Raw genomic sequence first — 25,132 nt, 5'->3', positions numbered from 1 at the left:
GGTCTTCTGCGCCTTGCGTGGACGGGTGTGGGCTCCCCGGCGGCTGGGGATGCCCTCGGTGTAGGAGGGAGCTGGGTTGGATTTCCGGTGAGCATGGGGGCTTGGCCCAGGGGGTGGAGGACTAGGCAGTGAGGGCTCTGGGAGTTTCTGGAATCCTGGTGCCCTGGGTGTCTGGTGGAAGCATGGTTGCCTTCTCCAAGACCCCTGCAGTCCGAACAGCGAGGCTGACCCTTCACTTCCTCGAATATCTTTCCATTGTAGTCTTAAAGATCGCCGTGCCGACGGAGTGCTGTTTTACACAACCCTTAATTGCATACATTCAAAGAGATCATTAACCGCGCAGCTCCGTGAATTCTCACGAACCGAGCACACCTGTGTAAGCAACAGCCCCGCCAGGAAGCAGAGTATCTCTGCACCCCAGAAGCCCCCTCCTGGCACCTCCAGGCCCTCCCCCCACCAACGAAACGTCGTCACCGTCCTGATGTCGAATGGCATAGGGCTTTTTTGGCCCCTTTTGCACTTGATGTAAACGAGATTGTACGGTCTCTGCTTGTTGGTGTCCGGCGGCTTTTGCTCATTTGCGTTCGTGCCCATAGTTTGGACGTCGCCCCTTCTCACGGGTGTGTACTATTCTGTCGTACGAACGCGTCGCCAAGTATCTTGTCTGTTCGACTCTTGATGGGTATCTCGGTCATTTCCGCGTGGGAGTGGTTTCAGGTCGTGCGCTGCTGGGACGTTCTCGTATGTGGATGTTGGTGAGAGTGGGTGCGTGCGGTTTGAATGGAAAGATCGGGAGGGCTGGAGTTGGTGGGTCATGGGTTACCAGGAGGCTCACACTCAGTAGATACAGACGGGCAGATTTCCAAGGCGGTTGTGTGAAACTGCCATCCCACCGGCAAGGCAGGAGAATCGTCTACCCTGTGCCACCATCCACGTTCTCCACAGAAGGAGCTAAGACCCTTCTTCAGGGAAGTCATGCTCAGGGTGAGGGTGGTACCCTGGTCCCCCCGCAGCGGCGGCCTTGGCACGCTCGGTGGGTTGGGGTGTTTCGTGTCCCGGTGACTCTGAGTGGTCCCCCTGAAGGTGCAGACCCCAACCGTGTGCGGGGTGGGGCTCGCCCGGTGGTGAGGGGTCACGGGGAGCTGAGGAAGGGCAGGTAAGGCCCCGGGAGTTCAGCCTGACAGGGAGATTGGTGGCTTTTTAATTTCTTCTGTTCGAAAGCCCCCTGCTGAAGCAGAAGAAGGAAACTATCCTGTCAGTCACTGGCTGCTGAGAGCGCTTTCATGGGAGTGTCAAGGAGGTAAAGATGAAGATATCTAAAAATGTTTGCTTTTGTAGCAGGTGTTAATGTGTGTGCCTGTTTGTAAGCACGAAGGGCAAGAGCCTGGCTAATTGGACCACAGTGATTTCAAAGGTGCTTCCCCCACCCACCCCCCTTCCACCTCTCCTTCTGCGCAGAGCCTGGAAGCCGTGTGTCCTTAGGTGGAAGTCTAGGGAGTTGCTCCTAACTAGAGAGGTGGGCTGGGTGATGGGAAAGGGGGGCCGAAGGGGCATCCGGAGCTCGGTGCGAGCAGAGCGCCGGGCTCCCGAGGGAGGCAGTGCTGTCAGGGGGCTGGGCAGGGCCCCTCACCTGAGCCTGCTCTGCAGTGCCGTGAGCCGGCCTGGTTCCCAGGACACACGGGGAACAGGCAGCAAGGAGCTGCTCGTCTCAGCCTGAGAGTCCGAAGGAGATGTTCATGCAATTGCAGAAAGTGTCACCATGCCGTATCCCCATGCAGGGCCCACCCTGCGAGGCATGGGCTGGGGACCCTATGAGAGCCATGCCTCTGGGGGCAGGGTGCAGTCTCTTGCTCTAACCTGCCCTCCCCACCTGCCGGCCCTGCCCTGGCCTCATCAACCCCATTTATCAAAGAACATTGATCGAGCACCTCTTGCATGTGGAGTGCTAGGGAGGTCTCAGGTGATCCAGGGAGGAGGGGACCTGGTCCCTGCCCTCAGGGACCTTACGGCACCCCGTAGGAGACACCACGACACACACATCATGCTGGGAAGGGAGGTGTCACTGGGTGAGGGTGCCGAGCCCTGCCACATGCCAGGTCCCCTATGGAGGTGCCCTCCTCCGTCTCATCGAGGAGCTTCAGCGAGGTATCCGAGTTCTTCCAGAGACAAAGTAGCAGAACCAGGGTCTGAATAAGGCTGGACTCTCTGCACTGTGTGTGGCTCCCTGCCGGGGTCTGTGGCAGGAAGGACCCCGCGCTGCCCGCAGGGGAAGCTGATGGCATCCGGCATCCAGGTAGCGCACAATGCCGGGAGGTTGACGCTCCCAGAACGAGGACTGCGGGATGCAGAGAGGTCTGTCAGAAAGGCCTGGGTGTTGAAAGCGGAAGAGGAGTTTTCTCTGTGGCAGGCCCATCACTGACCGAGGGCACAGCTTTAACAAGGAAGGCCAGTCACCGGAGAGCAGCGGCCTCGGAGGGCTCAGCGGAAGGAGGTCCTTGCAGGATGGGCTGTTAGATGGAGGAGGTGGGGAGCAGTGTCTGTGGGAGGACCGTGGGGCGAGCCAGACTCAGAGGCAGGAGCAGAGGAGAGAGTTTGGGGGCTTGGAGGAGCCCCACCTCGCTGGGATGGAGGCCTCTCATGTGGGAGCATCGTGGGCAGTGAGGGTGGGGAGGTAGCTTGGGGCTAGGCCACAGAGGGCCTTGAATGCCAGGTTAAGGGGGTTGGGTTTGGACTTGACCCTGTGGGCCAGAGTCCAAATCTGGGGATTTATTTGGCTTTTCTTAAAAAACCAGAAGAGGTGGCAGCCAGGGCCCTGGGTTCCCATATGGCGCAACTGATGAGCTCGGCGGCAGCTGGGATCGTGTGTTCCCAGGCACCATAGTCCCACCCATCCCTACTGTCTTTTACGGGCTGCTTTGCTCATTTGTGTCCCCAGCCTGGTCCCTGTGGGCACCTGAATGTGCAACCTTGGGCTCATGCACTAGGGAGCCATTGAAGGTTTGGGAGCAGAGGACAGCCTGGATGTAGCTGAGTGCTTTAGGGAGATGAATCTGGCTGCAGTGTTGAGGGGGGAAGAAGATAGAGGGGAACAGAGACCTGCTGGCCTGGCCCGGAGGTGGGGCTGAGGCCAGGAGAGAAGAGAGGAGGGAGGTGATAGAACCGTTATTTGATATCTGGTTTGTATGGTGTGCCTCCTCGGCCCCGGTGGCTTGGGGAAGGTGGCAGGGGCAATGGTGGGAGATAGGAATGGAAGAGTACTGGGCCCAAGAGCCCCAGCTGGGGCTGGCTCCGAAGTCCCAGTAAAAACTGTTGGGGCCCAGTGTCCCTGTGGACAGCTTTCCCTGCTAAATGGCCCGAGGCCGGAGTGGATGCCTGCAGCTGGTGGGGGCAAAAGCCCCCCTTAGCAGCACCAAGGGGACTTGGCGGGTAGAAGCGGTGCTGTTCAGCTTGGCGGCCTTCTCATAAACGTGGGGCGCGGGGGGTCTGAGGCCGACCTCCCCAGGGACCTGGACTGCTGGAGACCTCCCCTGGGGGCTACTAAAGCGGCCTTTTTATAGCGGGGGGCCTCTTCGTGGCTCTGCAGCCTCCAGACCCTGGGAGTTATGATGACTCAGGGACGCGTCTCCTTGGGAACATTTTCCCAGCACCCTCTCCGGCTGCTGCTGGCGAGGGAGTGATTTGGAGCCGATAGAAAGGCAAGGGTTTTTTGAAACCTTTTCAGCAGCAGGGTTGCCTTTGAAATCCCCCCTCCCCACAGGGAACGAGGCCCCCTTCTCTGGGCTTCCCCCAGCTTTTGAAATGGTTTTAGACGCCCCCTCCCCCAGCAGGCACATCAAAAACTTGGAGCGGTCCACAGCCCTGTTCTGCGGCCTCCCACGGGGATGACCCGGCCCCCCCCAGCTGCCATTGCCCACCAGCCACTGCCTCCACATCGGGAAGGATGCCCCCCCACCCCGCCCCCGAAAATGTCTCTGCGCGAGGCCTGCCTTGGGCTTCCTGTGGCCTGGCTCAGAGGCAGGGCCCCCTTCCAGTGGCTGGAACGGGGGGAGAGTCTTGCTCTGCATGTTGAACAGGTAGGCACAGAGCGTGTGCAGCCCTTCTGGGGCACCTGAGGCCTCAGACCCCGAAGAAAGCCAATTTGCCAGCGTTGGGCCTGCCCGCTTCTCAGCTGCCCGTGGATGTTTCTCCCCTTGGTTCCTGCTGGGCGTGGCTGCATAAGGGGTCTGAGAACTTGTCCTTGAAATAACGAACTTGCTCTGACCCAGGCTGGCCCTGAGGGAGTGACTCAGCTCTGGACCCTGGTGTCTTTACCCAGGGCTTCACGGGCCCCTGGGGGGAGCCCTGAGGAGGGTCAGGGCTGGGAAGGGACAGTCCTCAGGGAACCTTGACAGGAACGTTCACCCTCTATGTCCTTGGAAAGTGGCTGCGGACTCTGTGGCAGGCAGCCAGCCAGGCCAGAGTCAGACTCGGTCCAGTGGGGCATTAGGCATTCTGGGGATGTTGTTTTCCCGGTCACATCAGCCCCATTCCCTGGGTGCCTCTGAGGGCTAAGCTTTGCTGTGGGGATGAAGAAATTGGGGGCATCTGGAAGATCCCACCTCCTGCTCAGGCCTTTAAAATCCCGCCCCCCACATGCTGGGCTGGTGGTCCTTGTCTGTTGTCCCTTCCCTGGCCCTTCCCTCTCTGTGGCAGGATGGGCCATGGTCCCCGCAGAGGGTGTGTGTGTGTGTGTGTGGTGGGGGCTTCTGGCTCCCAAGTCTTTAAGACGCACATCCCTAGAGACACCCTGAAAGCCACCTTGCAGTCTGGGTCCCCACTCGTTCTGCAGCTGCTTGCACGCCCGGGACCCGCGCTGAAGGCCTGGCCAGCAGCATTTGGGAGGGGAGGGGAGTTCTGGTGTGGAAATTAGTGTGTCACCCTCCCACCAGGGAAATACAAAACCCCTCAGATGTAACGGAAGAGGAAAACACATGGAAAGGACAAGGAGGAGGGGTCCCTGTGTACTGTCTACCATGAACACATGTTGCCTAAGGGGACTGTGTTCGGCTCTTCCGTGGTGCTTTGGATTTAGGAAATGCCCAGACCTAAAACATCTGTCCACCCGTAAAACGTGAAGAAAACGTCTCCCTCCCCCCCCCGCCCAGAGATTACATTTCAAGTTCTGGAACTGCTCTGTCAGAATAGCAAGCCTATACAGACAGCATATCCTCCCATTCTTTTACATTTCTTTATTTTTATTTTTCCAGAATCCCCTTAGCAGCCCCTAAGGGCGAGAGGACTCAGTTTCCCTGACTTTGAACCTCATTGGTTGGTTTGAGGAAGCTGTTGATCAAGCACTTCGGTTTATGAAGGATTCGTCAGTTCTGGGTTTTAAAATACTGGAAATGTTCTTATTTTCACAGATTTCTCCTCCTCCTCCTCCTCCTCCTCCTCCTCCTCCTCCTCCTCCTCCTCCTTCTTCTTCTTTTTTAAGAGGGGGAAAGGCCTCTGTAGATGGGGTTTCCTCTAATAATAACCTCAGCTCAGTAAACATGATTGAGATCCTTGGTCAGGGGGAGGCTCAGTGAGGAACTTTCCTCTCATCCAGTTGGGGAGATAATAACCCCAAAAGGAAAGTTCTATGTGATGTCTCAAGTGTGAGATATGGAAGCTCAAAGGATAGGCATGTTTCCCAATCTGGGCCTCCAGGAAAACTTCCTGGAAGTGGTGACACCTAAGAGGACGGGAAGTAAGGTGGAAGGGGCGTTCCAGGCAGAGAAAACACCAGAAGCCAATTCACAGAGAACAGGCCCATCTAGTATGTGGGGAAATTACAGACAAAGCAGCGTCGCTTCAGGAAAAATCATGAGGCAGGAGGTGGGCAGATCACAGAGACAGTGCAGTGGGGTCAGTGAGAGAAGATGAGGGTGTTGGTTAGGAGGGTGTGGGTTTGAGAAACATTTAAGAGGCAAAACCAGCAGGACTGGGCAAAATTGAATGGCTATGGGAAGGGGAGAAGTTAGGGGTCTCGGGACCAAGTTTTGGGTGACGGGTAGAAGATGATACTGTGCCTGAGGAAAGGTAGTGACTGCAGGGCTGGCAAAGCTGACCCTAGTAATGACCTTACAGGTGAGGCTGACTGAGTACTGGGCCCAGGCAGCAAGATCTCCACACCTGTTGTCACACTCACTCCTACAACTGGTGGGGGGCACTGTTATTTTTCCTCTTTTGGACGTGGGGTGTTCAGGGGATTCGTGTGTTGTCAGTAAGTTGCAGAGGGGGGATTTGAACTCAGGCAGTGTGATTCCAGGATTCAGAGCCTGGAATCCTCTGAACTCTGACCCTTGAATGCTCATCACACTCAATGGGCCTGAGTGTGTGTGTGATATGATCTTGCACAAGATGCTCCCAGGCGATCCGTGTGCTGGTCTGGCCGGCAGTAGGCCACAGGGGCCGAGGGCTCAGGAGAGAGGCCTGGGCTGGAGAAGGGGTCTGGAAGCATCCGCATATATGCTGGAGGCAGCTGGGAGGAGCACGGTGTTGAGACAGCCCAGTGCTTCCGGGCAGCACTGCACAAAGCCACAGAGAGGCCCGCAGGAGGGAGGCTGAAGACGGTCTGCTGGACGGTCTGCAAGAGCAGGGTCGCTGGAATGAGGAATGAACTGAGGGGACGGGAGAGATCAGTAGTGTTGCCTCGACTTGCCAGGTTCCAGGCTGGGAAGGGAGGGGGAGAGGCAGGAGCTGGAGGGGTCCGAGGGTCCCAGGAAGCGTTTGCATTTTTAAGAGGGAGACGCCAGAGTGTGTTTCTAGGCTACAGGGAGAGCATCACTGGTGAGAGGAGGAGGAAGGTTGGAGAGGAGCTAGCAATGGCGCCAGTCCTGGAGGGGCAGGGACTGGGGGCCCGGCACCCTCTTGTATGGGCCCGCCCGCAGGCATGGCCTTGTCTTCTTGCTTTTTGTTACCATGGATGTGGCAGCCTGTTCTGTTGGATGGACTTTCCCGAGTGCCCTTTATGGTCATTTGGCTGCTGGGGAGCCGCTGGTACATGGGCAGTGTCCCTCGCATCTGCTTCTGGCTGAGCCTTCCTGGAGGGAGGGCAGAAAACAAGGGTTCCATGGTCCGTGGTGGCCCCAGGGCTCGGCCCCTTCTGCCCTGGGCTTCCAGTAGGGTACCAGAGCCTTACACCGGCCCCCCTTCCTCATGTGTCTCTAGGACCCGGTGGGCAGGGAGGGGGAGACCTTCTCCTCTGACGGTAGACCCCTCTCCCGAGGGAGTCGGGGTGGCCCTCACTGGCCAGTCAGTCCCCTAGGTCCCTGCCCGCTCTGGCTTCCAGCTCGTCTGCCCGGGGAGGGGAGGTGGGAAGAAGGGAGGTGGTTCCTCAAAGGCACACGGTGTGCTGTGAGCCTGAGTTGGAGTAAGAATCCAGAATCACTGATGAGAGCATTTTCTGAACAGACTCCTTTAGGAAGGGACTCATTTTCATTTATCCAGTAGAGCTTTTTTTTTTTTTAAAGTTCTTTATTTAAATTCAATTTAGTTAATATATAGTATCTTATTAGTTTCAGGGGTAGAATTGAGTGATTCATCAGTTGCTTATAATACCCAGTGCTCATTACATGGAGTGCCCTCCTCAATGCCCATCACCCAATTACCCCATCCCCCCACCCTCCAGCAGAGCTTTATTAAGCACCAACTGTTTGCTCCATCTGCTGTAGCTATGAATATTAATGAGAAACAGAGTATGCAGGTGAGCTCACATACACAGAAACATGCACTCAGAATGTAGAACTCTACAGTCAGTCACAGTGGTTAAGAATACTCCCAGCTCATGGTTGTGTCAGGTCATGGCTAACGAAGTTATCTGCCTCTGTATCCCTCAGCTCCTCGTCTATAAAATAACCCCATCCCAATGGTACATAGCAGTTTAGGCAGGACTTGTTCAGTGGCAAGTCAGAACCAGCTCATACTGACTAATGCATAAAAGAGAGAATGATTGGCTCATGTAACTGAAAAGTGCCAGGATTCCTTGGGAAAGAGGCTTCAGGCATGGCTGGATCCAGGGGTCCCAACAAAGTCACCTTCTGTCTTTCAGCTCTGCCTCCTCTTTGTTGCCTTCATTCCCTGGTGCATGATGACAGCCAGCAGCTCTTGGTCCAGCCGTCCCAGCAGAGAGGGGCACGTGCTTCTTCATCAGTGGGAAAGGTCTCAGGACCAAGGCTCGCTGTCTCAGGAGGGTCCTGAAGCCACCCATGAACTAATTACGTAGCCAGGGAGATGGAGTAGTTGATTGTTCAGGCTAGCACCGCCTGTGCTTCCTGAGTGCTGGGATGGGTCAATGTCAGCCCCCTGTCCCCTGAAAAATGGGAGTAGGGAGGGTATTCTTGTAAAGAAAGGAGGTATCTATTTCCACCAGAAGGGGGCAGCACAGAGAGGGTGATCACCCCTACTTTTGGGGGTAGCTGCTTGGAGGATTAAATGAGCTAAAAATGTATGAAAAGTGCCTAGCACACTGCCTGGCACATGGAAGTTCTCAGTCAGTGGTAGCTGTTACCATTAATATTAATATCATTATTATTAGTCCCTGTAGCGGGGACTAATTAAAGACAATGCTTAAGATAATGAAGACAATACTAGAGCCCTTGTTTAGAGAGGATAAACAGCCCTTCTGTGGCCATGCTAACCCTGCATCCCAGGTGCTAGCCGGTGGCAGCTCAGAGGGTGCTGCTGAGGGCTTCCTGGAAGAGGAAGACTTGTCCTCTGCCTTTGTCAAGCTCTAAGGGGCTGTGCCTGCAGGACACATCCAGAGAGTAGCTCCAGTTAGGATGATTTATTCATTTACACCTTCATTCATTCTGAACTGTTTTTCTTTCTTGAGCTCCAAGTACATGCCAGGCACTAAGCATGGATGTCACCGCAAGCAAAACAAAATCCTCTGATCCTGGAGCTCGAGGGGAGCAGATGGGTGTCAAACAAGCAAACAGATAAGAAATCCCGACCCCTTCTTGGATATGCCATCAGGTTCCCTCCAGCCTGGAACAGCACCTGAAAACTCAATGGTCACTCTTTTGGTCTTTTCTGGATTTTGCGCGGACCGCCCACAGAGGGTCACTTTGCCAGCAGAGGCCCATACACGCAGTAGCTGGGGGACCTCCCCAGCTAACATCTGCCTTCCCCCTCCTAAGGCATTGCCCAGCCTGTGGTGTCTGTGGTCCCTGGCATCCCTTTGCTAGCCCTCTGGCCACTCTCCTACAGTCTTTCTGTTCCATCTCCCTGTGCCCACACTGTCTCTTCTGGGCCACAGGACCACAGCCCCTGGGTGGCTCTAGACGCCTGTGTCCTAAGCCTTCCCTCCTAGGGTGTCTAAAATTTGCAAATAAAAACACAGAATAACTAGTTAAATTTGAATTCCAAATAAAGAACATGTAATTTTTTAGTCTGAGTGTGTCTCCAATATTGCATGGGACATACTTGTAATAAAAAATGATTTGTTGTTTATCTGAAATTTCAATTTAACTGGCTGTACTTTATTTTACCTGGCAACCCTATTCCCTCCCCACAGTCCCCCCCCTGCCTCCAGCACCTTAGCTTGGGGAACAGTGGTGCTCACACTCCTCTTCCCTTTTTTTAAAGCTCTTTGTGGTCCTTTAGTCATCCTTAAATTTTTTTTAACTTAAAAATATTAAACTTTTTATTTTGAGATCATTGTAGATTCACATGGAGATTCACAGATAGGCCCCCTGTACCCGTTACCCAGTTTCCCCCAAGGGTAATAGTTCGCAAACTGCCAGTATGGTATCACAACCGGGATATTGACACGATGCTTTCAGGCTACGGAGCATTCCCATCACCAGCGTCCTTCGTGCTGTCCTAGCCACTTCCATTCTGCCCCAGCTCCTTCCTTAACCCTTGAAATCATTCATCTGTTATCTATTTCTATAATTTTGTCATTTCAAGAACGTTACACAAATGAAATCATACCTAAGTTTTCCATTGCCTTTGGGATAAGTGCCCAGGTGTGCAGTGGCTGGGTCTATAATGCTGCACTTTTATATCTGCGTTTGACTTTTAAAGGAACTGCCACACTGTTTCCTAGAGCAGCTGTGCCTTTCTACATTCCTATCAGCAATATCTGAGACACCAGGTTTCTCTACGTCCTTGCCAGCATTTGGTTTGTGACTATTTTATATTTTAGCAATCTGATGGGTGTGTAGTAATATCTTATTGTGGTTTTAATTTACGTGTCCTAATGGCTAATGATGTTGAACATCTTTGCATGGGCTTATTTGCCATCTGTTTGTCCGCTTTGATGAAACGCTTCTTCATATCTTTTGCTTATTTTCCAATTGGATTGTTCGCCTTTTTACTGTTGAGTTATGAGAGTTCTTTATATATTCCAGAAACTAGTCCTTTGTTGGTTACCTGGTTTGTAAATATTTCCTCTCAGTCTGTGGCTGGTCTTTTCATCTTCTTAACAGACTCCTTAACACAGTGTTTTGCAGAGTAAGAGATTAAAATTTGATGAAGTCTAATTTATCAATTTTTCCTTTTACGGCTGATGCCTTTGGTGCCCAGTTTAGGAACTCTTTGTCTAACCCTAGATCCCAAGGATTTTTTTGTCTATTTTTTTTTCCAAAAAATTTTTATAATTTTATAGTTCACATTTAAAGTCCATGATCCATTTTGAATTAGTATTTACACAAGCTGTGAGACTTGGAATGAGCTGCTGCTTCTTTTTCTTCTCCTACAAATGTCCAATTGCTCTTGCATCATTTGTTGAAAACACTGTAATTCCTCCACTGAGTTGTTTTTGCCAAATACCAGCAAGGCATATTTGTGTGGATCTATTTCTGGGTTCTATTGATCTGTGTGTCTATCCCTCTGTCAATATGACACAGTCTCCATTACTGTAGCTATTATAAGTTTTGAAATCAGGTAGACTGAGTCCTCGTATTTTATTGTTCTTTTTTTCAAAATCATTTTAGGTATCCTAGATCCTTTGCCTTTCCATATTAATTTTAGAATAATCTTGTCTATATATGCAAAAATTCTTCCTATAACTTTTTAAAAGATTATTATTTGAGAGAGAGAGAGAATGAGAAGCAGAGGGAGAGGGAGAGAGAAACTCAAGTGGACTCCGCACTGAACGTGGAGCCGGATGCAGGGCTTGAATTCATGACCCTGAGATCATGACCTAAGCTGAAACCAAGAGTCAGATGCCTATCCAACTGCACCACCCAGGTGCCCCTCTTCCTATCATTTAGTAAGAATTGTGTAAACCTGCATATTGATTTGGGGAGAATTGACATCTACTATGTCAAGGCCTCTAATCCGTGAACATGGTATATCTTTTGATGTACTTAGGTCTTCTTTGATTTCTTTTTTTTTTTTAAAGATTGATTTATTTATTTGAGAGAGAGAGAGTGTGTGTGTGTGAGCAGGGGGAGGGGCAGAGGGAGAGGAGAGAGAATCTCGAGCAGACTCCCTGCTGAGCATGGAGCCTGCCATGGGGCTCGATCCCACACCCTGAGATCATGACCTGAGCCAAAATGAAGAGTTGGATGCCCAACTGACTGAGCCACCTAGATGCCTCTTCTTTTATTTCTTTTATTATTATTATTTTTTTGTGGTTTTTAGCATACTGGTCCTGTACATGTTTTGATAGATTTATATCTAAATATTTCAATTTTTTGAGCAATTATAAATGATATTGCATTTTAAATTTTGGTGTTCACATGTTCATTGCTAGTTTATAGAAATACAGTTGGTTTTGGAATGTTGATTTTGTACCCCTTGACTTTGCTCAACTCAGTTGTGGGAGTTTTTATTTTTGTTTTTGCAGATTCTATTGCATTTTTTTTTTTAAGATTTTATTTATTTATTTGACAGAGATAGAGACAGCCAGTGAGAGAGGGAACACAAGCAGGGGGAGTGGGAGAGGAAGAAGCAGGCTCATAGCAGAGGAGCCTGATGTGGGGCTCGATCCCGTAACACCGGGATCACGCCCTGAGCCGAAGGCAGACGCTCAACCGCTGTGCCACCCAGGTGCCCCTCTATTGCATTTTCTATATAGACAATCACGTCATCTGCAAATAAGGACAGTTTTCTGTATTCCTTTTCTATGTGTCTTTTATTTCCTTTTCTTGCTTTTTGCTCTGGTTAGAACTTCCAGCACTGTGCTGAATAAGAGTGGTGACAGTGAACATTCTTACCTTGTTTTTGAACTTAGAGAAAAAAATTCAGTCTTTTACCATTATACGTAATAGTAGGTGCAGGTTTTTTGTAGATAACTCTATCACGTTGAGGAACTACCCCTCTATTTCTGTGTTTTTTAAGGAGTTATGAATGGGTGTTGGGTTTTGTCAAATGTTTTTTTTTTTTTAACTGCCTATGTTTATATGACCATGTGATTTTTCTTCTTTATTCTGCTGATACAGTGGATTATATCAATTGAATTTTGAATATTGAAGTAGTCTTGTGTCCTTGATATATACACATGGCCATAGTATATAATTCTTTTTATATATTTCTGAATTCTCTTTGCTTATATTTTGTTAAATATGTATATTTTTCCTGTATTTATAAGGGACATTGGCCTGCAGTTTTCTTTTGTTTTGTCTTAATTCTCTGATTTTGATATTGGACAATATTAGCTTGATAAAATAAATTGAGAACTGGTTCTTCTATATTTTGAAGATTTATTTATGTATTCATTTATTTGAGACAGAGAGAGAGAGAGAGCACACAAGCAGGGAGAAGGGCATAGAGAGGGGAAGAGGGGGAGAATCTCAAGCAGACACCTTGCTTAGCACAGAGCCCAATGTGGGACTCGATCTCATGACTCTGAGATCATGACCTGAGCCGAAATCATGAGTCAGATACTCAACTAACTGAGCTACCCAGGGGCCACTGGTTCTTCTGTATTTTGAAAGAAATTATGTAGAATTCATGTTTGTTCTTCTTTAAACATTTGTTAGAATTCTTCAGTGAAATAACCTGAGTCTGGATATTTCCTTTTAGGGAGTTTTTAATTATGAATTTAATTTCCTTGATAGTTTTAGGACTGTTCAAATTTGTATTTCGTGTTGGTTGAGTTGTGGTAGGTTGTGTTTTGTGAGATTGGTTTATTTCATCTAATTTGTCAAATTTATGTGTGTACAGTTTTCATAGTAATATTCCCTTTTTATTCTTTTCATGTCTGTAGGGTCTGTAGTGTTATCCTCTGGTTCATTTCTGATATTGGTAACTCATGCCTTCCCACTTTTTTTCTCTGTCAGTCTTGTTAGAGATTTGTTAATTTTATTGGGGCACCTGGGTGGCTCAGTCATTAAGCGTCTGCCTTCGGCTCAGGGTGTGATCCCGGCGTTCTGGGATTAAGCCCCGCATTGGGCTCCTCCCCTGGGAGCCTGCTTCTTCCTTTCCCACTCCCCGTGCTTGTGTTCCCTCTCTTGCTGGCTGTCTCTCTGTCTGTCAAATAAATAAATAAAATCTTTAAAAAAGAGAGAGAGATTTGTCAATTTTATTGATCTTTTCAAAGAACCAACTTTAAAAATGGATTTTCGATATTAGTTTTCTGTTTTCAGTTTCACAGTTTCTGCTTTTATTTTTATTATTTCCTCCCCTCTGCTTTGGGTTTATCTTGGTCTTGTTTTTCTAGGTCTTTGAGGTGGAAGCTTAATTATTGATTTGAAACTTTTTCTCTTTCTAATGTATGTATTTAGTGCTATAAATGTCTCTCTAAGCATTGATTTAGCTCTATTCCACAAATTTTGATATGTTATAGTTTTATTTTCGTTTAGTTTATTGTATTTTATAAAATATTTCCTTTGTTCTTCATCTTTGATTCATTGTTTAGAAGTGTGGTGCTTAGTTTTCCAGTGTTTGGAGGTTTTCCTGTTTTTGTTTTTGTTTTGTTTTGTTTTATGTTATTGACTTCTAGTTTGAATTCATTGTGATTGGAGAAAACACCATGTGTGACTTCAAATATCAATTATTTTACATTTGTTGAGATTTGTTCTATGCCCTGTGATATGGTCCATATTGGTAGATGTTCTTTAGGCACTTGAAAAGAATGAATATTCTGCTGTTTTGGGGTGATGTGTTCAATCAATGTCAATTATACTTTGTTGGTTCATGATGTTGTTGAGTTCTTCTATGTCCCTGCTGATTTTCTATCTAGTTGATTTATGAGTCATTGAGTGGAAGATGTTGAAATGTTCTATTATACTTGTGGATGTTTCTATTTCTTTCAGTTCTATTAGCTTTTGCTTCACATATTTTGTAGCTCTATTGTTTGGTGCATACACATTTAATATTGCTACATCTTTTTGGTCAGTCAACTCCTTTATCATTATAAAATGTCCGTGTCTATCTTATAATTGTTTCCTCTGAAGCCTGCTTTACCTAATATTGAGCCCTTCTACTTTCTTTTGATTAATGTTTGCAAGATATATCCTATTCCATCGTTTTACCTTTAACTTGCCTGTCTGGTTATATATATATATATTTTAAAGATTTTATTTATTTGTTTGACAGAGATAGAGACAGCCAGTGAGAGAGGGAACACAAGCAGGGGGAGTGGGAGAGGAAGAAGCAGGCTCATCGTGGAGGAGCCTGATGTGGGGCTCGATCCCACAACGCTGGGACCACTCCCTGAACCGAAGGCAGACGCTTAACCGCTGTGCCACTCAGGTGCCCCTGTCTGGTTATATTTTAAGTCAATTTCTTGGATATAGAATGTAGGTGGGTCATTCTCCCTTGCCCCCACAACTCCATTCTGCTAATCTCTGTCTTTTAATTTGCATATTTATACCATTCATATTTAATGTAATACATGATATGTTAGGGCTTAAGCCTGCCATTTTATGTATTGTTTTCTGTTGGTTCTGTTTTTGTTTTTTGTTTTTTTTTTAATTTCTGTTTTCTTTTCCCTCCTTTCTGTAGATTACTTGAACATTTTTTTTAAATTTCATTTTGGTTTATCTGTGGTGTTTCTTTTTGTACAGCTTTTTAAATGATTATTTAGGCATTATGTTAAATAAACATATCAAAGTCTTCTGGTGTCATCATTTGAGTAAAGTGTAGAAAACTTAACCTTCATTTATCCTCCCCCATTTATAATCTCACTGATATATATTTAGAACTGTATTAGATGGTATTAGACTTTCACTTCAACCATCAAGTGTAATTTAGAAAACTCAAAGGGGGTAGAGAAACTATTGTATTTACCATATTTTTCTTACTGTGTTTTTATCTTCCTAATCTTCCAAGGTTCCTTCTTTTATCATTTCCTTTCTGTTTGGAGAAGTTCCTTCAGCCATTCTTTTAGGGTAGGTTTTCTGGTGACAGAGTCTCTTTATTTATTTTTATTTTTTTTTTATCTGAGGATGTCACTTTCCCCTTCATTCCTGAGGGATATTTTCACTGGATTTAGGTTCTAGTTTGCCAGTTCTTTAATACTTGTTGTGCCGATTTCTTCTGGCTTCCATGGTTTCTGATGAGAAATCTGTCATTTCACTTTTTTTCCCCACTATGGTAAGGTATAATTTTTCTCACTGCTTTCAGAAATTCCCTTCCTTCCTCTCTCCCTCCCTCCTTTTCTCTCTTTCTTTCTTTCGAATACTTTTCTAGTCTATTGTCTTTCTCTTCTCCTTCCAGGACTCTGATCACATTGTCCTTTCCAATTCAATCTGAGATGTTTCTGGATCTCGGCAGGATGAATGATTTTAGATTGAAGTGGAAGAATTCCAGGTTCGTCTCCCCACCAAGTCTCCACTTGTACCTCTCCCACTGGTGAGAGGAGTGTCTTGTTCCTGTTCCCCTCGTGGCCTCCACTGACACTTGGCAGAGGGGAAGGGACATCTTGCTACTGCTGGGTGAGAGTGGGAGGCCACCTTCCCAGATGGTCTCTCCTGATACCGCAGGGAGGACCATGTTACTGTCCAGCAAGCATGAAGGTCCTGACTCCCTACTAGGCTTTCTCTGACACCACCTGAACATGGGGTGGGGAGTGGGTATTTGGTGCCTTGTTACAGCCTTGGGAGTGTGGAAGTTGGGGTGCCCCACTCAGCTTCTGCTGGAATGTGGGACATAGCTTTATCTGTGGGGTTTGGCTCCAACAGAACTGTTCTTGTCTAAAGGTTTTCTGTCTTGCCAGGCTGCCCCTTTTCTTGTCCTTTGGCTGGAGAGAACAGGCTTTCCTTGGGGCTTTTAAAATCTCACCTGTTGGCCTTCCCAGCTTGCCAGCTTCTTCAGCTCCAATCTGAGCTATAGGAGGCAAAAGAAAAACCCAGGGTTCACACTGCTGTGTCATTTCTTGGGTCCCAAGGTCCCTGACCATTCTGCCTTCTTCTCTCCGCCTTTCAGAATCTTCTTATGTTTCTTTCATATATAATGTCTGGGATTTTTAGTTGTACTTAGCTGGAGAAATAGGGAAAATTATGTCCAGGGGGGAAATCTGCAAGTGGAATAGGCATCTGAGGGTCTCAGGGACACGTAGAAAACACTGCGTTATTCCACAGCAACTTCTAGGCTATTTGGGTCCAAGGGCTTGTGGGGAAATTGGAGCTTAGATTTATAGTTCAGACCTGGGCCAGGCCCATTTTGAGGACCCTCCTCCTTCCCTCCCCTCCTCTTCCTTTGCGAGGGGTGAGAACAGTGGTGGTGTGAGACCCCTGACTCACCCGTTGGTGACGCTCATCAACCATGCCCGGCCACGTAAAAGGTGATACTAACGATGCCTTGTCTCTGCTTCTCGCATTGTTTTCTTCCCTCCGGTCATGTTTGTCGCTCTGATTTTATCCTCGTAGCAGCTGATGAAGTCAACAAGCCAGGGTGGGGTCCTACCTGACATATCAGCTGGGGGCACTGATAGGGAAAACCAAGAGCGGGTGCCTGGGTGTAGAGGAGAGACACCGTGGTCCGGTGTTGGAGAGGTTGGCCGGAAGAATGATGTTAAATCAGTGTTGCTAAGGGCCAGGAGCTGTCATGGGAGTTGGGAGGCAGCAGACCAAAATTTGACTGGCCATCTGATTATCTTGTCCCTTCCCAGGAGGACAGCTTTTGTACCAACCCCCCTTTCCCCATGTAAGCATTCTCAGTCTTCTCCCTCTCATCGCCATGGGCAGGGGCTCAGGAAACTGCAGTGGAATCGTAACACTTGGGCGGATACTGGAAAATGGTGGTGTCTCTGGGATGATGAGGTACATAAAAACACGACAGATTGTTTTTGAAGCATCAAATGCAAATTGTCAACACAAACATGTCTCTGGACCTAGCAGCTAAATGTGTGAATTAATTACGAACCTCTTAAGAAGCAGAATTATTCTTCCTTTCAATGACTGAAACAACTCTGCTGCCCAACCCTTCCACTCTGGGAAGCCGATCTCATGGGCTGCTCTTTTAAAGTTTCAGGGGCTTGTGGAGATGCAAGAAACTAGTACAAACCCGGCTTCCCTGAAACCACTTTGGTTTTGATAATCTGTACCCACCATCTTGGTTAGGGTTGGAGTCCCTTTTTTTTTTTTTTTTTAAGATTTATTTATTTATTTGACAGAGAGAGAGACAGCGAGAGAGGGAACACAAGCAGGGGGAGTGGGAGAAGGAGAAGCAGGCTCCCCACCGAGCAGGGAGCCCGATGTGGGGCTCAATCCCAGGACCCTGGGATCATCACCTGAGCCCAAGGCAAATGCTTAACCGACTGAGCCACCCAGATGCCCCCAGGGTTGGATTCCTATCAAACATTAACACTTGGTGTCAAAGACCTGTAGCTTTGGTGGGGGGGGGGGAATGTTTCTATTGGTAATGTGAGTCTGTGAAAGATTCTGAGGTTGAGCTCCTCAGCCCATGTCAAACCCAGTTTATCTTGCTATGTCCACACACCCGGAGTTCTGGGGCCTATTCACCGTACGTGGGGCTGCAGCGAGCCATGAAAGGTACCTTTCACGTATACATGGGCTGTGAAAGCACTTCACCCAGTGGGCTTCTCATGAAAGATTTCTCCTAAGGGGACCCTCCTTAAAAACCCACACACAGACACACATGCATACACCCTTCAGGTGTAGACTACATGAAGAACTCAGTGTGTGCCTTCAAGATCTGTCTTACAAAAAATGAAAATTAAAAAAAATTAGCAACTCAGCGTAAAATATTTTGGGAGGAGTGCCTGGGTAGCTCAGTCAGTGAAGCTTCTGCCTTCGGCTGGGATCCCGGGATCAAGCCCCACGTCAGGCTCTCTGCTCAGTGGGGAATCTGCTTCTCTGTCTGCCTGCCGCTCCCCCTGCTGTGCTCTCTCTGTCTCTCTGTCTCTCTCTTTCTGTGTCAAATAAATAAATAAAATCTTCAAAAAATACTGGGGGGCTTCTATCTGCAGTAATAGGATTAACATCGGGTTTCGGATGTCTGTCTCTATCTCCTGCTCCTGGGGCAGTTCAGCACTTTCTCCCAGTGACCTGCTGGCCGCCTGCACCCCTTGCAGGACCCCACCACGTGGACCCTGCTCGGGTTCGAATGGTGTTGGCAGAATTTGCACAATCTCTGCTTCTCTGTTTAGAGGCTTGGGGAATCTTGTCTCTGGGATGGGGGGAGCACTGCTCCTCAGAATAAACGAACGAATGAATAAAAAGGTTGTTCAAAGATATTCCTCACCCTTCTTTCACTGGAAGCTTCTGGACCACCCGACGCATTGAACTCATCAAGAAGCTGAGGCTCAGAGAAGGGCAGACACTTGCCCAGCATCACACAGATGGCCGGAAGCTGGGGTGAAGGCAGAGCAGGCCCGTGCACACTCACGTGCCATCCATCTCCTCTCATTACTCCACTCACTCATTGAGCACAGGAAGCCCCCGACCTGGCCCTGGAGCGAGAGTTTCCAGAGGAGGGGCCTGGAAGTCTGTGTAGTCACGGGGTTCCACCCCCTCCCTCCCGAGATTTGTACCCGCAGAGCAGTTTGGGAAATTCTGGTCTATATCGCCTCTGCGAGTGGGTCCAGGAGCCTGGCAGGAACCTTGGAGGCAGGCCGCTGGGAGCCTGTGGCCTGGCCCCGGGGCCAGGGCTGTGTCTGGAACCCTCCAGTCTGCTGGCACGGGGAGAGAAGAGTAGGCTGTCGTGGGCACTGGGGACCCGTATATCAGCCTGTGTCAGGAGACGGTGGATATGTAGCTGCCGTGTGCCAGTACCGTGACTGTACCGTTAAAATACTGAAATGTTCCTCACCGGCTGGCAAAGAGCTTCTGCCATGAATTCCCTGCCCACAGATCCTCCCCCGGGGCCTAGACCCTTCCCCTAGATCCAGTGCACAAGAAGATAACTCCTGGTCCATCAGGGGCCCCCGGGTGACACCAGAAATGAAGCCGTTTGGTGGGGCCCCGTGCACCTGTCGTTAAAACATTTTGTACAGCACCTCTGCTTGCCACCGAATTTTTTACCCCTTCTCTTTCTGCCCCGCAGCAAGCGTTTACGGGATTCTAGCAACGCGCTTGCCACCATGCCACCTCTTTCCGCCCCAGCCAGCTTCTCTTGGTCCTGTCTCATTTCTTTCTGATCACCCCCTGGACCCAGGCCCCTTCTGTGCCTGTCCCTCCACCTCCTTGCCTCCCCCCACCCCGGATGTGGTGTGGTGAGTGTTACCAGTGCTCCCTTGCTGCACAAGACAGAACCCCAAAGAGGACCTTCTCTGGCTCTCTTCTGATCCCCAAGGGAAGGGAGTGCACTCCCAGTTAGCCGTTCACAGCCTGCGTTCTGTTTACGTCTTGGGTGGGAGCTGCCTGGTTTCCCCGGACGTTTTTCTAGCGGCTGTGACAATAGTGCAGGTGTCCCAGGGCACAGGACCGCAGTGGTGACAGCAGCTCTCTGTCTTGTCTCCCACACTCAGACCCTACTCGGCCCCTGCTCGCGTGCCTCATGGTGTGTGACGCCCCCAACCCCGCGTTCTGCCAGCGAGTTCCTCTGAGCTGTCCCATGACCCGGCGGAGGCTGAGAACACACCTTGCCAGGGGGGAGTCCGCTCCTTGCGGTCTTGGCATGAGGCAGTTTGGAAAGTTTGGTTATTAGCACATCCCTGCTTTGCCTCACAGCCTGGCGGGCCTGTGTGAAGCAGGTGCTGAACACTGACCCTCCTCAGTCACCCCGAGTTTGGGTTCTTCTGCCTCCCCGCTGCACCTGCCCCCGGCGGCCATGCTCACGCTGACCAGAACTCTATTTTGTAGGATATATGGCAGTTTATTAACAGGCGAGTGTCTGTAGGAAGACACCTGGCCGGGCTCCCAGGCTTGGTGCTGAGCAGCGGGCCTCAGTTATTTAAACATACCTTAATTATCCTGAGGGAGGGTCTGTGGTCCTGTCGCACCCCGTCACTTTCCAGGGGTGGGTCCGAGGATCTGTCCTTTCCCGGTCCATGAGGGTCTGCTCTGGGACTGGCAGGAGGTGGGGCAGGCTCAGTTCTCTTTTAGGGGGGTGAACGGAATTCCCCCTTTGTTAGGGGCAGTGTCTAGGAGGAGCTCTCTGTTCTGCAGAGGCCAAGACAGGGTCAGAGCTGGAAGCTTTTGGACCACCTGACGCCATATGTGGAAGTTTGGGAAATTCTGGTCTATACTGCCTCTGCTGGTGGGTCCAGGAGCCTGGCAGGAACCCTGGAGGCGGGCCTCTGGGAGACTGTGGCCTGGCCCCGGGGCCAAGGCTGTATCTGGAACCCTCCAGCTTGCTGGCACGGGGAGAGAAGAGTGGGCTGTCGTGGGCACCCATAAATCAAGCCAGGCAACAACCAGGGTAAAAATAATAATTTTGGGGGGAAACTAATAATACCATATCCCTGCTTTCCTTCGTGCGGTTTTGTTTTGCTTTATTTGTCATGGCTCGTTCATACTCTGATTGTATCCTCCCAGGAACTGGTGATGTGGACCAGCCGGGGAGCTGGGGGACAGTGGTGGAGAGAGTCTCCTGCTGTACTCACAGCAATTAGAGCAGTGGTCATGGGCGCCTAGCAAGCAACCGGGTGGACGCATGTGCTCACTGGTGCTGGTGGTCAGACACGGGGGAGTCTCTGCACAGGGTGCTGAGGCTTGAGACTGGAAGGATCAGCTCCACTTGCCGCCAACTGTGGCCATGTGTCCTTCCGAGGAGCCGAAGCCCTGCAGAAATCCGGATGCTCTTTGTGTGGATGCAGAGACAGAGTGAGCTTTGGGGCCCCTCCTGGGGTGTCGCGGGCATTCACTATTGATGGTGGTCCTCAAAGTGCCGTCTGGGCAGCCTGGTATCCCATGCAGGTTCCCCTGGGCGGCCTGCACCGAGGGGAGGCCCAGAGGGTGGGACATGGGGCTTGAGAGCAGCTCTGCTGCGTACTGCTCGGTAAGTTGGTGTTTGTGTAAGATTTCACGAGGGGAGTCAGAAGATGCTGTCCTGGTCCTGTCTGTCCTCACACTTTGCACCATTGCTGGAGTTACCAGAACTATATGTTAGGCCCAGCCTGGTGGGAGGTCCTGGGAAGGCTCCAGACCTCTGTGAACCTTGGGCTCGTCTTCTAGACGGGGCAGATGCTCTGTCCCAGGTCTCTGGCAGATCTGATGAGATGTCCCTGGCAATTGATTGGTGTCTTGGGTCAGGGTTGAGGGTCAGCGGTGAGGCTCCTGAGCGCCCAGTCTGCGGGTTGCCAATGGCGGCCTTGTTTCCTGCCTGCCTGCGTGTGTTCTCTGACCTGCTTTTTGTTACTTACCCTCTGCCAAAAATCAGGAGATTTTCTTGCAGCTCTGACATCAGTATAGTATGAGAAAACCCAAGGGCCTTTAGTCTCAAATGGTTTCTTGCTATCAAAAGCTTCTTCCTGCGCTAGGGTGCAAGCCTTGGAGATTTCTGGCACCCCCGTACCCTTGCCCATCACTGGGACCTCTCTCGCCCTCCCCCTGCTCCTGACAGGCCTCCGAAGTAGGCCCACATCTGGACAACTTGGAGGATGAGGAAGGATAGAAGCTGAACATTTTCTTACTTTTTTGTATAAATTGTTCAGTGATGAATCCTCTGGATAATTGCTCATCCCTCCTATGTCCACACTGCCCTGGTGCTCTCAAACGGGGAGGGAAGACCAGGTACGTAATTTGTGCGAAGTCAAAATGCAGAGCCCATGTTAGAAAATGAAGAATTTCAGCAACTGCAGAATACCAACCGAGTGTGGGCCCTTCTAAATTCAGGTCCTCATGCCATCACACAGGTCACATGCCCATGAAACCAACACTGGCTAGGGGCAAGGTGCTTTGAGTGGCAGAAACGCCACAGGACTCAGGTCCGCAGGGTATGGCTGTGCAGGTTGTAGACTGCACAACTCTAGGGGACACCATGTACATTGTGGCCTTGAGGGCAGTCCTGCCAGAGGTCACGATAGCCAGCCCCCGGCAGTGGCAGTCATCCAGAACTTTGAGACAGAGAGGGGGCCACTTGGCAGTGGGCAGCGTCCTCACATCCCCATTCTTCCCTCTATCTGGGGTTCTGGAACCTCCCCCTTCCATCCTCCCTTTCTCCTTGGCATTTCAGGGACACGTTTCTCTGCGAAGCCGAGGTGCCCGGGCTCCATGCGGGTGCTGCTGGGGAAGCTTCCGCTCCTCGGCGCTCACCGCCTGCCGGCGGCTCCGCTGTTAACCTTTGGGGTTTGCTCATAAAATAGAAACTCTCTTTGTAGGTCAGTTTGTCAGTAATTTTGGCAGCCGCGGGGCCACCGAGGGAATGAGGCTTGGTTCCCACTTGTCTCTCATGCTCGGTTTGGAGACTTTTGCGGAGCCCTTCCCCGGGAGGAACGCTCACCCCTGCCGGAAACGAGAGATGGTTTTCTCTGACCTGGTTTTGAATCGGCAGGAGCAATCCTGTATGCTGGAAATGTACGCCGCTGAGAAGGAATTTGGTCCAAACCCAGCCCGAGGAGCCTTCTGCTTGGGGCCTTGTTTTCCTGCACGGGTGGCACTTGGGTGGGGCTGCGGGGGTTTGCGTCCGCTTCCACGTTAGGTGAGGTGGAAGGTCCTGCTGAAATGGCACCCACCCGAGCCTCACAGGGTTCGCCATGGTCTGGGGACCTGCCAGCCGACCCAGCTGGTCCTGCACAACCACCCCTGACCTCCGCCCCCTTCCCAAGCCTGAGCTGCTGCGGTTCTGGGCATCTAGCATTGTGATAACCTCCCAGTGCCCAGCTCTATACTCCATGCTGGAGGGGAGGGGGAGAGATGAGCAAGTCTTCCTCAGACCCTGCCTTCGAGGGCCTGGCAGTGGGACTGGGGGTGAGAGTGGTTGGGACACGTGCAGGCTGGTGGGATTGGTGGTCAGAGATCAGTGTTCAAGGGCTGCTGAAGCAGGCGTCCTGGAGAAGTCAGGGAGGGCTTCCTGGCAGAGGCAGCGATGAACTGGACTCTAACCCTTCTCTCTATTGCTTCTGGGGCCTCTAGGGAGTAAGATTGAGAACAGAACATTTCTATTCCAGGACAGGAAGCTGGGAAAGCCGATGCCGGGATAACATTATGGCCTGGAAATTTAATCCCACCCAAACAATAATTAAGTACCAACTGTGTGTGAGACCCATTGGCAGGATCAGAGTTGATTCAGAGCTAGCACAAGACTTCATGGCCAAAGCTGAGGTTTATGGGGTGACAACTGTAGATTAGCCAGAGAGGTGAGTTGGGTGCCGGGGGAAGGGACGCCGAGGAGGGAGAAGAGGGCAGGCCGGGTCTAGGGGAGCTCCCAGGAGGCTCAAGGAGCAAGACTCCAGCTCCTGCTCCCTCCCAGAAGGCAGGCAGACTGGGAGGATTCTCTCCAGATGCTTCTGTGGTCACCTTTAGGCCTCAAAGCCTAAGCGTGGACCCACAGGGCAGCTGGGCCCAGACAGAAGCCTGGAACATTCCCTGGGACTCAGAGGCCTGCTCACAGCTGCCCTGGACAGGTCCCTGTGTTGCTGATGTTTGTAGAAAGGGCTGCCTTTTGAGGCTGTAGGGTGAGGGTCTTTGGTGGGGAGGGATGCAGCCTGGGAGACAGGAGGCCTGGATTCTGCTGTGTTCTCCCCCCTGTGCTTTGTGACTTGAGCAAATCATTTCCCCTCCCAGGAGTCACTGCAGCTATAACATGGCCAAGGGGGAGCAAATGGACATGTCACCGTGTTAACTGGGTTTCCTCCTGTGCGTCTTTACGGAGTTTGGACACTCTGACGATCACCACGGGTATCATGCATGCCGGGCCCTGTTCCAAGCAGCACTTCACTCCTACTTAATTCTTACATCAACCCCCAAAAGGATACCCTTATTCGCCCATTTTATGGATGGGAAATTGAGGAACACAGAGGCAGGGCCGCTTGCCCAAGGTCACATAGCCAGCAGGAGGCAGAGCCAGGGTTAGAGCCTGGGCAGTCTGGCTGTGGACCCCGTGCGCTCAGCCACCGCACCAACTTGCCCCGACATGGTCATGGAGCCCCTTATTCATGGAGCATCTCTCTAGAGCGTTCCTGGAACACACCTTCCAGCTGCCTTTCAGGGGCGCTTCTGGCTGCCAGCTCTGGACCGTCACACTCTTGAGGGAATGCCAGACGGGGAGGATTTTGCTCCAGTCTCCAAATCCCCACCAGTGTGGGATCCTATGGCCTTGCATAGATTAATACCCACCCCCGTTTTCCTCCTTTTCTTTATAAACACCGTAGCAGAGAAATGTGCCGGTGACGCGTCCACCTAAGAACACCCTAGCCAAGGCAGCCGAGTATTAAGGGGGAAATTCGTGAAATGAAGTTTGGAAGCTGCCGGCCGGCCGGAGCCCCTTCTGAGCGATGATGATTTATTTCGGCAATGTGGTAGTCATTAGTATCTTTGGTGTCGGAGCCCGAGCGCTCGGGCCTGGGTCTGTGGCCGAGGGAGCCTTCGGGGCCATTACGAGCTAATGGCTCAGTGTGGGCAAAGGAGGCCTGCAGTCAATCTCGCTGCTGGCGGGTAATAAACGTCGGCCGGCTCCCTTCCTGCTCCCTGCGAGGGAGGGGGGCCTCGGCTCACGATTGCCTGCTGGGCCTCTGACCAGCCTGGCCTCGTCTCCCCTGCCCTGGGGCTTCTCGCGCCACTTCTCGGCCGAAAGAATGGGGGGCCAAGAAGTTGCCCAGAATTTTGTCCATCTGACCCAGATTTTAGAAGTCTGAGGTTGGTTTTCGGAGCTA

The 25,132-nt window shown here is 50.6% G+C and overlaps 1 protein-coding gene across 3 annotated transcripts in view; it reads left to right on the top strand.

Annotated features, from left to right (window-relative positions):
* Positions 1–25,132, top strand: part of ZNF423 (zinc finger protein 423) — a 318,969-nt gene that overhangs the window by 192,570 nt on the left and 101,267 nt on the right. The window lies entirely within an intron of this gene.

Source organism: Ursus arctos, unplaced genomic scaffold (genome assembly GCF_023065955.2).
Source record: "Ursus arctos isolate Adak ecotype North America unplaced genomic scaffold, UrsArc2.0 scaffold_19, whole genome shotgun sequence".
NCBI lineage: Eukaryota > Metazoa > Chordata > Mammalia > Carnivora > Ursidae > Ursus > Ursus arctos.
Note: the sequence above shows the minus strand (reverse complement) of the source record. Positions and strands in the feature narration are given on the sequence as shown.